The sequence below is a fragment of the Phycodurus eques genome, chromosome 9 (assembly GCF_024500275.1).
Source record: "Phycodurus eques isolate BA_2022a chromosome 9, UOR_Pequ_1.1, whole genome shotgun sequence".
Lineage (NCBI taxonomy): Eukaryota > Metazoa > Chordata > Actinopteri > Syngnathiformes > Syngnathidae > Phycodurus > Phycodurus eques.
Genome location: NC_084533.1, coordinates 22,206,183 through 22,218,037, shown reverse-complemented (window position 1 = coordinate 22,218,037; position 11,855 = coordinate 22,206,183). Strand labels below are relative to the sequence as shown.

At 39.1% G+C, this 11,855-nt stretch overlaps 1 protein-coding gene across 6 annotated transcripts in view; it reads left to right on the top strand.

Annotated features, from left to right (window-relative positions):
- dlg3 (discs, large homolog 3 (Drosophila)) overlaps window positions 1–11,855 on the top strand; it is a 132,905-nt gene that overhangs the window by 45,429 nt on the left and 75,621 nt on the right. The window lies entirely within an intron of this gene.

Sequence of the window (11,855 nt, the reverse complement as noted above, 5' to 3'; positions counted from 1 at the left end):
CCAAATAAGAGACCAAGCTTGCTTGCTTCAAGCTATTTGTCACTCTTAGATGAAGTTGACTGTAAAATTGAGTCATACAAGAGAATTCAATATTTTATACTTAAGCAAAATAATGTCCAGCCAAGCCATATAATTTGATCTAAAGAAAGTCTGCTAGCTTAATGCTAACATATAATGCGAAAAACAAAGTAAACAGAAATTAGCATTGATGTTGCGGTAATTATAAACCTTTAAGAAACTGCTATTTTAACACGAATGGAGCAGCAACACAAACAAACAGAGCATGCAACAATACTCACAGGCATACAGTGGGTACGGAAAGTATTCAGACCCCTTAAAATTTTGATTCTTTGTTATATTGCAGCCATTTGCTAAAATCAGTTAAGTTCTTTTTTTTTCACTCATTAATGTACACACAGCACCCCTTATTTACAGGGGGGAAAAGGAATTGTTGAAATTTTTGCAGATTTATTAAAAATGAAAAACTGGAATATCACACAGCCGTAAGTATTCAGACCCTTTGCTCAGTATTTAGTTGCAGCACCCTTTTGAGCAAATATAGCCATGAGTCTTTTTGGGAATGATGAAAACCCCTAAAAAGCGATTGCTTAATAATCTGAGATATACTGGTGGCGCAAACGATCAACCACGATAAAGTGGGGTTCACTATATTATCATTTCCTATTAGTTCAACATAATTTTGAAACCTAAAAAAAACATTTCTCAATTCTGTTGTTTGGGTTAGGAAATAGAAACAATCCCGGTTTAATACCATGCATGATTACATCCATGATAGTCTCTTTGACATGGCTTCTGTAGAGTTATTGCCTTTTTATCCTATGTTTGCCAGTCAGTGCTGTATTTCAAGAATGCTCCCAATACCAGTGACATTTGGTTACTGTATTTAGATACTATTTTTGAAGTTGGTAAGTCACAATTCCCATTCTTATGGCATATTTTTTTCAAGTAACATGATATTGGACCTCTAGAAAGAAAGTTTTCCGCTGACACTTCAAGATAGAATTCCTGGTGACCAATGTTGTTTACCTGAAGTTAAGCTTTTGATGTCGGCTGCAGTGATATCACCGACTGCCTTCCAAAGATGTTTTGATAACTGTGAACTTGATTGACAGAAAATTTGGGTGCAGGGTGTCCAACTCACTGGGCCAGAGGCATATCGTGGCATTGATAATATGCTATTTGTTTGAGGTGGGAGTAAGTCATATTCATGCAAGTCATAAATATGTAACCTATCAAGGCTTAAACTTCAAGTTTCAAGGAGGTCCCAAGTAACTGTGACAAAAACCAAACAAGTCAAGCCAAGTCATGACTTGGGTTAAGTAAGTCATAAGTGACAACATATACTCGCCATTTATACTTAGCCATTTTGCATCGGTATCGGTACTCGTATTTGTTAGCTGTACTAACGCATTCACGATCATTTTTTTAATGGTTACAAACCGGTCTCTGTTTTGTCTATTACTTTATCATCTTCTCAATTAAACACAGAACTGACATGAAGCTTATTTCATGTTTTACCAGCTATCGGTTAGCTAAACTGTGCTGTTAACGTCGCTTAGCTGTCTTTGTGGGTGTTATCGTGACGGATGAAGTTAGATATCGTAGTTGTTGTGTCTCTTATCTTTGAGTTGCAAACCTTGCATGATGCCATTCTCTTTTTCCCGATTTTATCAAAATGTAATAATCTTGGGAGCTCCCGTCAGGATATTTGCTTCCTGAAGTGGCCTCTGCACGCCACATCATAGCGAACTGGTGGGTTTCTTTGCAAAATAAAACAAATGACACATTGTCTTGAAAATGCAGAATTTTCAAATGTAGACAGGTTAGACTTGTCAATTCATGTAATTCAAGGCCAATTCAAGTCAAGTCATTTTCAGTTTTAGCCAAGCAAGTCTCAAGTCCTAAAATGTGTGACTTAAGTCTGACTCGAGGCAAGTTATATGACGGGAGTACATTTTAGTTTGTACTTTATAACTTGAGTAAAGGAGTTGAATCAGTATTTCTTCTACCAGTCTTTCTTTTAACACAAGTATCTGTACTTCTACTTAAGTAAAATGTGAGTGCTTTCGCCACCTTTGCCAAGTGAACAAGACAGGGTGGGAAAGAAAAGCTTGTTAAAATGGAGTGGTGGAGAAAAGAAAGGGATGGAGAAAGGCTACCTAATTACCAATAGACTTCAATGTGGGTTTTGGAAGAGACAAGTCAGGCCACATTTCAGCCTCTCCATGTGGTCAAATGTGCTAGGAGGAACATGCTGAACAACACTATGAAGCACAGTAGTTGGGCTCTTGTATATCAAGAGCGTCATTGTCACTACTCTGCTCACTGAGAGATCGCAGATCCCGATCAGCCCGCTTACTGTATAAAACCCAGTATGGGTCGCTGCAGATTAATATTCACCATTAAAATGTCCAATTATGTAATCAGCCAAATCCAAGCTGTGCAAGTGCTCAGTAGAATTTCTCGTCAGGCGGCAATGATTGAAAGGACTGACTGTGAAGAATGACTCAGTCTGATAATTTTATATTTTATTATTATTATTTATTTTGTTTGTTTTAAAACCTATTTAGTATTTACTTAACTATTTGTATCATTCCACGTCAACCCTCCTTGTCTCAGTTGGGTTATTGTAATGCCTGGGGCTTCTCTTACATTGTTGTTGTCATTGTTGTTTTTGTATGATCATGACATTGGTGTCCATCTGTGTTTTTATGTATTGCGTTCTGCTCGGTCTGTCAAAGCACTTTGTAAAGGTGTGTTTAAAGGTGCTCTATAAATAAAAGTTATGTTTGAGGAAACAAAGACAAGACTCGCTCGCCCAGTTCTCCCAAAATGTTTCAAATTGTTCTTCCTTCAAGCTGTTTATTCATCACTCCCAGTTGAAATTGACTTTAAAACTGACACGTAAAAGAAAAGAAAAGAAAAGAAAAGAAAAACGTGTATAAATGTTCACCCAAACCGTGTAGTTTCATCCAATGAAAGCCCGCTAGCTCAAGGCTTACATGTAATGGAAAACGTAATAGACAGGCTAATGGAAATTAGCATAGATGTAACAGACAGTATAAACCTTCAAACAACTGCAACTGTAACACATTTACAGACCAGTAGCAGAACATTAATGTCTATCTTATAGCTGACCGCCAGTGTAGAGACTTTAGAATTGGAGTAATATGGTGTGATCTCTTGGTTTTGGTCGGAAACCGAGCTACAGCGTTCTGAATGAGCTGCAGCTGTTAAAGAGTTTTTTAGGGGGGTCCAGTAAGAAAACCATGACAATAGTCAAGTTTACTGGTGATAAAAGCATGCATTAGATTCTCCTAGTCTGCTTGGAACATGCAACCCTTAACTCTGGATGTGTTCGTCAGCAGCTATAAAGCTGTTTTAGTGATTGATTTGATATGACTGCTGAAAGTTAGATTGGAATCTATCAGCACACCAAGGTTTCGGACGTGGTCTTTGTTTTTTAAAGAGAGTGACTAGAGGCATTTACTAACAGCAATCCTCTTTTCTTTACTGAAAAAAACCCCACAAAAAACACCCCAAAAAAAAAAAAACAGTAAGCCTACCTCGGTTTTGTTGTGATTTAATTTTGGATAATTCAATTATTTATTTTTATTTGTTTTAGACAGTGACACAACACCTCAGTTGAACTGTAGTCATCTGGAGACACTGCTAGATCTAACTGTGTGGCATCTGCAGAGCTGTTATAGTCAACATTAAAGTTCTAAAGAATGTGACCCAAGGATATCATAAACAGGCTGAAGAAAAGGGCTCCAAGAACTGACCCTTGAAGTACCCCATATGTCATTGCTATTCGATGAAACTGAAAATCATCCAATGGTTAGGAAATAGCTTTGCCTCCAGGTAGGACTTGAACCATTTAAGGACTGTTCCATTGAGGCCTACCCACATTTCTAACCTGTTCAACAGTATGTTATGATCTACTGCATCAAACGTCACACTGAGATCTAACAAGAAATGACACCTTTTCCGAGTTAGTGTTCAACCATACTGTATATCATTTAGCACTTTGATGAGAGGTAATTCTGTTATGTGATGAGGGCAGCTACTTTCAGAGGTTTAGGAAACTCACCTGACTGAAGTGAGCAATTGATTATTTGCTGAAAATCAGTTAGCACAGACTTCACAATAGTTTTGAAAAAGTCATATGGTATTGAGACACGACAGCTATTTGATGGTTTCAGCAGCTGAACCATTTTCTCTACAGTTTTCTGGCAACTCAAGTCTGACTTGAGTCCAGTCATGTGACTGAAGTCGAGTACTGCGAGGGAGGCGAGACCCTGCCGCGCTGACTTCAATGTTGGCGAGGCGGTGGGGGTGGATTGGTGTGACGTCACGGGTGTCTCGCAGCTTTGACGTGCTATGTAACTTTCGCTGGTGCTGTTAGTTTGTGACTCACTGTCTTGGCTTTAGATGTGCCATCCTCACAATACTGACTGATCAGCAGCATTGTATTGGCAGCTACAGTTGAACCTCGATTTACGAACTTGGAATTGGTTCTTGAACGGGGTTTATGGAAGTTTGTAAATTGAACATAATTTTTCCATAATAAATAATCTAAACATGAATAATTGGTTCCAGCTTTGACAATAGTCCGTATTTTAGAAAAAGTTTAATATATAAATCTATACAGTACTGTATATCAAACACGACAAGGGGTGATCTATGAAAAATCCATGCTATCACTTGTTAGCTGTTTTTTTGTTTATCGAATCGAGCAACAGCTTTTTGACTTTGTCCAGAAGTTTCTCTCGGTCCTTCCCGAGATACTTCACTCCCTTGGCCATGTCAGCAGCAATGAAAATGAACTTTTTTTCCCACAAAAGTGGAAATTGTGGACTTGTTTTTTCCATACTGTACTGTACATGCGAGCAAGCTTTGTAACGCATGGGCTATTGATATTTTCCTCGAAATAGTCTTTTTTAGTCCACAGCAAGTTCCTCCCTCTTGCCACACTTGTCAATTGCTTTTTTGGACCCATATTGAGCCAGCAAAAATAAAGGCGAAGAATACAGAAAAAGCACACAAGCAAAATCCCCCACAACGGGCAAAAAAAAGCTGAATGAAACGTTCACACGTTGCGATAAAGTTCAGTCATCGGGGGAATATTTTTGTTCGGTCTATGGTTCATAAATGGAATACTTGGAACATTGAGGCATTCGTAAATCGGGGTTCCACTGTATTTTGTATTTATTCTAATAGAACAAGGCACGGTTAGCATGCCTGTATTGCTTGTGTGAGTTTTTTTCAGTTCACTATTCATGGTAATCACTTTTTTTGGAACCTATCCCCAGTTATTCACAGAATAACTCATCTTTTTTTGCTTTTTTGTGCTCTTACTAAAACTCCCTAAGATGTTGAAGTGAGAGGAGTAGCTTCATTTCGTCAGGCTGTAGCCTTTTCTAATAGAAAAGTAGTCCTTTGCCCCCATCTTGTGGCATTTGTAGGCATTTATAAAAATTTTGGAAGGTGTCATTTAATCAAAGATTTTCACCATCAGAAGTCACAAATTGGCTGACTCCTTGAAATCTGGGCCTCTTTATTTAAAAACAAAGCTATTTATTCTGATGTATGAATGGACACTCAGGTTAATTGTACCTTCTTTTCTGGAAGAGCATTTAATTGTTCTGCCTTTCACTATATGCCACTGTCATACATAGATAAAAAAAGATACATAATTTCCATCCATCCATCCATCCATTTCAACACCGCTTATCCTGGTTAGGGTCGCGGGACGCTGGAGCCTATCCCAGCTGGCTTCGGGCGAAAGGCGGACTACACCCTGAACTGGTCGCCAGTCAGTCGCAGGGCACATATAGACACGGACAACCATTCGCACTCACATTCACACCGTCACTGAGTGGGAACTGAACCCACGCTGCCTGCACCAAAGTCAGGCGAGTGTACCACTACACCAACAGTGACTAGATACATAATTTGTGGTGTTTAAAAAAAGTAATTTTCAGACAGATTTGTTTTAAGTGAAATTGGACATTTTTTCACACATGATGATCTCTCAAAGTACATTAATGTGGTCGGAAATCACTGGTCTAATGAGAATTAATACAAGAAAATTCTGCTTTAACAAAATAAATAACACTCAATTTGGGGTTTTAGTTAGTGGTTGGGAGTCACTATACTACAGTATGCTGTTGAATCACATATATTATAACTCAACATCACACATGTGGAAAATTCAGCTCTACTTCCCTTTTCTCCTTTTTCCTTTCACTTGAAGGTGACATTTGCCATCCAGTAAGCCACAGCGTGCTTTTGCAACACCGCATGAAGAGGGCGGCTTGTCGACAGCTGTGACGGAGTATTAATTAATTAGGCGCATGTCAATGTGTGTTGTGCAGGGGAAGATGGGATGGTGAGCAGGGGGAGGGGGGTCAATGAGGGGGCGACAAAGTCACAGTTACAATGCTCAATCATGGGCATCATATCGGAGAACTTTGAGCTTTAATGGAGCTGTTTTACGGGCATAGTAATTAATTTCAGCGTGGCTGTTTATTAGAATAAATAAATTCCAAAATATGTTGCAGCAGGAAAGAAGGAGAGAGATTCTCAGCGTATCACCTAATTAGTGCACCTTTTGTTCTTGACAACCGTTGCAACGTTGTTCACCCATCCTATCTTAAGACCTTCTCTGCCGTATCCCCCCCAACTATATAACCCCTCCATAGTGTGAATGTGATGTCGGCTGCATGGTAATAGGGTCGCTATTGATTGGACTGCAGCGTGGCGTACAACGGGCCAATGAGAGCGGGAGGAACTGAGCGAGTGCCACCGACTGCGTGCTGTCAGTGTTTTGCAACCGTTACTGAGCCAAGGCGCTTACTGTATTTTACATTACAAAGGTCTCACGGCACAGTACTAGACAAAAAGGTCACAAACGGTACACAGTGGGTTCCAAACCCACTCGGGATAGGTGAAAATCCACAATACAGAGAAACTTTATGAAAAACAGTTTCCGTATAGTTTTAGCTGTCCAACATGCTTTAATCCTTCACTGTAGTACCATATTGTGTTGCAACATGTCTGGCAGCACTGAGCTCTACTGAAGAAGATGCAGGGTAATTCAGAGCAGGAAGAAGAGGCAGAGAAGGTCTTCTAATAAACTGCAGTAATTGTCATTGTTCCCACAGAGCAGAGAGAATGTATGGCTGCAAGTATTGTCATGTGTTCTGTTTGTATCTGTTGCTGCTCCGTGTTTGTTAAAGGAGCAGCTGTCTGAACGTTTACAAATACCATATTATCTATGGTAATTTCCGTTAGCCCATCTGTGGTATTTCACATTATATGCTTGCATTATTCTCGCAAACTTTTGTTTTGCAAAATTATATGGTCTGGGTGATACTTTTGGCATTTAAATACACAATATTTAACTCGGTTTTGTTTTAGGTGTCAGTTATACAGTAAACTACAACTGGGAGTGACAATAAAAACAAAACATAAAAACCGCTTCAAGCAAGAACACTTTAATTCTTATTTGGAGAACTGAGAGTCTCCCTCAAAGTGACGTTATATGATAGTCTCTCATTTAGGGGTGCAACTAACGATTATTTTAATAATCGATCTGTTGATTTAGTATTTTTTTTATTTAATCAATTAATCAGATTTTTTTAAATTTAAATTTCCATCCCTATATTAAAAAACAGGACATTATTTTAAATTGACAGTGAAGAATATTACTGGCCTAAAAGTGTTTTTCTTGCAAATATTATAATCATGACTTCACTACTGCATTAGCTTAGGTCGTAAACTGACGACCTCCTGTACTAAAAGTGAAACCATACGAGATTTGGTCTCACATGTTTTGATCTTGCAGGTTTGGGCGCAGCTTTGATGTCATATTTGCCTCCGGAAATGTTGAATTTCAAATTGCCTTCAATCATTAGTGTGTTGGACTGTAGTTGGATCACATAAGATGCCGCCGCTCTTCTGGTTGACTCATCTGCTATGAGCTGTGATGTCCTGGCCACGTAGCTCTTCCTTAAGTGCCGGTTGCATCATCTACGAGAGTTAGACTCATGTGTGGCAACATGGAGGCTGAGCTGGCATATTGAGGGGCTCAAAGCACCCATCTCTGTGATGTCAGCCCACCATGCTGTACCCGTGACGAACAAGCAGAGGGTTTATGAATGTGACCTTTCCGGATTCATTTAAGAATATTGTTTTTATTTATTGTTACTATAGTTTGCAGTAGTGTGTAAAAGTGCACTACATCACACTGAGAGGCGTTGTGTGTAATATTGCTGTTACTTAATTTATCAAGTGTTAAAGGAGTAGGAACACCATCCTACTAACTAAATAATGCAATTTTATGTAGAAATGTGCGTGTGAATACCAAAAAGCTTATGTTGAACAGGAATGCTGTAGCATTTATTGTAATGTTGAAATGTCAAAATATAGAATGCGAAATTCAAATCCGTTTAGAAATGTGGAAGGAAGAGGTATACATTTAAATTTGATGTCTCTTAATTTGGAAATTTTGTCAAAAAGATGTGGAATACTGAAAAATGTGTCAATATTGGGAGTGTGAAAAATAGTGTAGTTCCTAAGATATCCTAAATGAGCTGAACTGTTTGAAGTTGGAATGGTTTGAACTTTGAATCAGTTGAGAAAATGTGGAAGGAGGAGGTCGTTATGTTAAATGTCTGCATTGATTTTGGAATGTTGTCTGAGAAATGTGGAATAATGAAAAATGTTTGAATATCGGGATTTGAGAATGTGAAAGATAGTGTAGTTTCCAAGAGGTCTTGAATGAGCGGAAGTGTATGAAGTTGGAGTGTTTTGAATCTGGTGAGAAATGTGGAAGTAGCAGTTCAATATGTAAAATACTTGCATTGATTTGGGAATGCTGTCATTGAAAATGTAAAATATTTAAAAAATTGTCAAAATTAGGAATGTGAAAATGGTTCTTTGGTTTTACTGAATGAGTTGAACAGCTTGAAGTTGGAATTGTTTAAATCAGTGGAGAAATGTGGGAGGAGCAGGTATGTAAATATGTAAAATATTTGCATTAATATGGGAATGTTGTCTTGGAAAATGTGGAGTAATGAAAAATGTGGTAATGTGGGGAATGCGCAAAATAGATTCAAAGATGCCCTGAATAAGATGAACATTTTCTAAAATGCAAAATTAATTTGTAAAATTAAAGATTCAAATTTAAATGTGGGAATGGTGTTATGGAAATGTGGAATTCTGAAAAATGTGGGGAATTTCGGTGAATGTGAAAAATAGTTCACAGGATGTACTGAATGAAGTGAACAGTTGGATGTTGGAGGTATTTAAATCAGTTGAAAAATGTTGGAGTATATACTGTATGTACAGTAACGTTCTGCATTGATGAAATGTTGTCATGTAAAATGTGTAATACTGAAAAAAATTTAGCTATATTAGGAATGTGAATGATGCTTCTTAAGCTGTCCTGAATGAGCTGAGCTACTTGCATTGTGCATGGTTTGAATCAGTTAAATATGTTGAGAATTATGGACGGATTAATTCAATTTGGAAAAATGTCTGCATTTATTATGCCAGGAATTATTTTCTTTGAAAATGTGGCATTGTGGGAAGGAGCAGCAATTTTGGAAGTGTGGAGAATAGTTCGCAAGATGTCCTAGATAAGCTGACTATTTTGAAATGTGGAAGGAGTAGAGCGTTGAAAATCGGAGGCGTTTTAAAAATAAAGAATGCCAGGGTAGAATAATTTGTAATTGCTCTTCAGCATCCAGACTTATATGAAAGGTAAATATTCATATATGAGATAGTTACTTTTTGCGGCTCTGTGTTGGAGTGTGTGTGTGACGAGTAAGCACAGGAATGCAAAAAGATGTGAAGCGAGGAGCAGTGCGAAATGCAGCAGGGGGATGCTGCAAAGTAGGCCTGCTGGCCAATGCTGCGTGCAGGCAGAGGTTGCCATGGGAACGCATTGATTATTTAACAATTGGGATGAAGCCCGTGCCCTGCATTCACTTCTGTGGGTGGCGTCAACGTCTCCAGTCATACACTGCATTAAACGCTATCTAAGGTTGAATATTTGTATTATTTACTTCATTTGTTCCTTCAGTGTATGTAAACAAAGCCATATGGGATATGTGTCACTTGAATTACATTAAAATAGACAAATTGTAGTGTACCTCCAATACTGTACGTAAGGCTTGCGTACAGTATTCCACCCATAAGCAATAGATAACACTGGGTTTGAACATTTGTTTAATTTTTGAGGTTGTGTTGCCCTGACCAACCTGTGGTTTTTAGTTGCTATTTTTAATTATCTTTTTATTAATGAGGGAAACGCAAAACCATTTACCTATGCTCCATTTTTATCTGAGTGTGCCAGTTATTTATTTCAATATAGATTTTTTTTTTTTTTTTTTAAGTTACCGTTTTTCCACTTGTTGCAATCGCGGTGTTTATTGAAAATGCAGCCGGACAGAAAAAGGTTTGAGGGGATAGACAGAGGCACAGGACAGAAAAGGTGAAGAGGTGTAGCAGAACAACAGTTGAACAATCTAGATCACTGGTGTCAAACGTCAGGCCTGAGGGCCAGATGTGGCCTGTCACATCATTTTATGTGACCCGCGAAAGCATGTGCGTCCACTTCATGTCATCATAACGGCCCACTAAGGAAATTCATAGCTACAGTGTGGACCGTGACAAAAATGAGTGACACCCATGACTAGATATATGACTTCAAGTAACGTTACAAAGGAGTCATATTCTTATTTGAGGACGGGGTTCAATTCAGTGTTACTGACGTGTGGTGTGTACTTATATAGGTGTTTTAACACCTGTAAGAACCGGGGAGTTGATGTCTAAATACAAGCTGTGTCATTGTTAGTCCCAGCACAAGCAATGAAATCCTATAATATGCCTCTGGAAACTCAAGAGTGAATCCATGCATGCTAGTCAGCTGCTGTACAGAGTTGCTCTGCCGGCCCACTGAGGAAGGGCAGGCTCGGCCCCCTCCAACCGCAAAGGGAGCTGTGCAAGCCTGCCCATCCCGTGGGGGATCCAGTCGGGGGGGACGCCACCCACGTCCCTGGAACCAGGGCGCTTCCCCAGTCCCACCGAAGCGCCCCGACCAGCCCCCAAGAGAGGTGCAAGGCGATTGGACCACCCCTCTCCCCCACTCGCCACCCAGCGTGCCCCACTGCCGCCACCAGGGTGCTCTGGGAAGACGCAGGCCCGTGTTGCTAGGGAGAGTTTATCGAGCTCAGTCTTAATTGACCCATTGGCTATAGTGATGCCATATGCTATTCAGGCCCAATGAGTTATAAATGTACTGTAGTTTATCCTGTGTCTAGAATACTGGAACTTTCCATTATACATTAAAAAACATGCAAAAATTATGTTTCTTACCTTTTGTTTATTGCACTCTACTGGATGATGTAGTGTAATTAAGACCAAGAAGAAAAGGCAGATAAGGTCCCCTACTAAACTGCAGTAACAGTCGTGGTTTCCACCACGTTGAGAGAATATACTGTATGCCTGTGAGTATTGCTGTCTGCTCTGTTTGAATGTGTTACTGCTCCGTGTGTGCTAAAGTGGCAGTTGTTTGAAGGTTTGTAATTACTGTAACATCTATGCTAATTTCCATTAGCCCATTTCCTCAAAATGAACTTATACGATCGATTCTTGACAGCCAGAGCGTGAGAACAGATGGTAAGGAATACTTTAAAAGTGTGTTTTAAGAAGTTTACATGTTTAAAACAGATGGGAGGGGTAAAAATGTATTTTAAAAAAAAAGTTCTCTCTATATCACGTTTTATCACAATATAAATTTTTACGTCCATCCATCCATCCAT